The sequence below is a fragment of the Haliotis rubra genome, unplaced genomic scaffold (genome assembly GCF_003918875.1).
Source record: "Haliotis rubra isolate DU_JTF1 unplaced genomic scaffold, ASM391887v1 Scf723, whole genome shotgun sequence".
Classification (NCBI taxonomy): domain Eukaryota; kingdom Metazoa; phylum Mollusca; class Gastropoda; order Lepetellida; family Haliotidae; genus Haliotis; species Haliotis rubra.
In genome coordinates this window covers 415,033-417,441 of record NW_025767439.1, presented here as the reverse complement: position 1 = coordinate 417,441, position 2,409 = coordinate 415,033, and positions in this window count along the sequence as shown.

The window sequence follows — 2,409 nt, the reverse complement described above, 5'->3', positions numbered from 1 at the left end:
TAGTAGTTTTCTTGATGATGGCTCGACCTACGTTCCGCACGTGATCACGTTTGTCGTCGGAGGTCAACATGAGGTTGAACGTCAGTCAAACCGTGCCTGGTATGATAAGGTCATTCTCACCCAGGTTTGGGAATCTAACAAGCAGCGTTTGATTCTGGTCTATCTTGCTGGGATTGTTGGTGATGGTCACCGACTGGCGCACTGCTCTGACGCCTAGAGGCTCTCTTGATCTTCTGAAAGGATCTAGTTTCCTACCATACATTTTTATATAGATAAAATATACAAGTTTAATATAAATTATGGCTGAAGGCGGCCATGAGGACATCCCGATGGATGATATGGTTGCTGGTGCTGGTGTGGATTACGATGACATCACATTCATGAACAACCCCTTAAGTGCTGAATTTGTACAACCGGCCATCGACGATTATTACGATGCAGTTGAAAATCACAACATCAAGCCGTTGGTACGAGACTATGCCAAGTTTACCATCGATTGACGGCTCACCCTGGGGTCGATATCATGAAAAAAGATGGGAAAGGGCCATATGCTTTATCAACACTCACCAGTCGCCCTGGTGGGAGTCAACTGATCCGTGTGGAACTGGGCTTCATAGATTACGGTGGCGCACGACCTAAGCTTCCCCCGAAGGTTGTCCAAGATCTGCAAGCAGCCAGGACCGAACTCAGCAATACTGGGGACGTACCCCAACGTGCTAAAGAAACATCAGACAGTATCGAAAAAATATTGGCCACGTACCATGACAAACCCTTGCCGGGGCTCCAATTTCCCCTGAGGGAACTGCAAGGGCTAGATGAAGCCTTGAAACATGTACGCGGAGAACTCGTTAACAACATGGGGAAACTGAACAAAGTCGACGAGCACTTCGCTCGCGAGAAAATAAAACTCGCCGAATCGGACGGTGATATGAAACGTTGTATCGAAGAGAGTATAAAAAACTTGGAAGATGAGAGACGGACTTCCGCTTCCTCAAACCGGGAAGCCCTCCGATCACAGATCAATTGTGTATGGGAAACCATTGATCGAGTCCTAAATGAGGACACCACACTAGCTGACAGGATCCGAATCCTCTTCCGAGAGCAAGGGATTACCATCGCCAGCATTCTGACTGCATTGGGCTTCATCATATCAACCCTGGTGGTGTTATTGACAGGGGGTACACCAACACCAACACCACCAAGTGGTGGGAGCGGGTGAGACTGGATAAAAAAACACCTGAAATCCCTCGGGGGGGGGGGGGGCCCTTGCTAAACTGGCTGGTAAGGCCGCCGAAGCCCTACCCGGCATCCTTGGTAGCATCGTCTCCTGGCTGCTGAGCGCTCTGGCTAAAACTGCCACATGGCTCAGTCAAAACCTGCGGGCAGCCATCGTCGCCGTTGCGGGTCTGGTGTATGTAGCGGCTAAGGAATTTTTAACCAATTAACTGCTACCCCGCAAACCACCAGGGCTGTTTTACGGTCGATGTGCTGCTGATGGGGCTGTGGGGGTGTTGGTTGAACCATAGGCTCCGGGGGTGGCGACACTATACCCGTTTCACCGGTCGAGGGTGGTGGGACGTGGGGGACGTTGACATCGGGGTTGACGTGCAACTTTTGGTCCGCCGTGGCTATGACTATTTCGTTGTTGTAGCCCACCACTTTTTTTACTCTCAGTTGCATATCACTCGGAGCCATGTACAGTCCCATGTCGAACACGTAGTCGACTTTCGACCTGGCGTATTCCAACACGTCTTGATAGCGTTTGATGGCACTCGGGAGATCAACTGGAGCATTGATAGCATTCTCAACGTTAACAACGAACTGTTTCTGAGCGTCGTAAGCAGTCCCCTTACTGAGGATGTTGGAACGCATTTGCGTCTGCGCACCCAACAGCGCCCACACGTACGTTCGAATCGAGTCGTTCAACCTGATAACACAGGCACGAGTGAACCCTCTCGACGTGTCCAACATGAACTTTTTCCAGTCATCCGCTGCCCTCTGCTCAACCTCCAGTCTTGGTAATCCTTGCTGTTGTCGAAAGCCATGTAACGGTCATCCCACTCGTTTGTTGCGAGGTGATGATACGACTTGTAACCCCATTCTTTCCTCTCTCGCTGGCATCCATGAGGGGCATGTTGTGAACGATGGGGATACCCAACCCGTGGTTCGGTCCCGGCAAACGCCAATCCGTCTTTGGGTCTAGTTCGAATTTGTTGCAAACGCGTTCGTAGGCCCATCTATCGTACTGGCCAAAACAAAGGACTTTCTCGGGAAATGAAAACTCTGTGTTTTTAGGACCACCCAGGAAAACCTAACAAACATTAAAATTGGCCAGTTTTAATGTGTCAATACTGGCATTTTCTGGTGGCAAAACGCCAATCCGTCTTTGGGTCTAGTTCGAATTCGTTG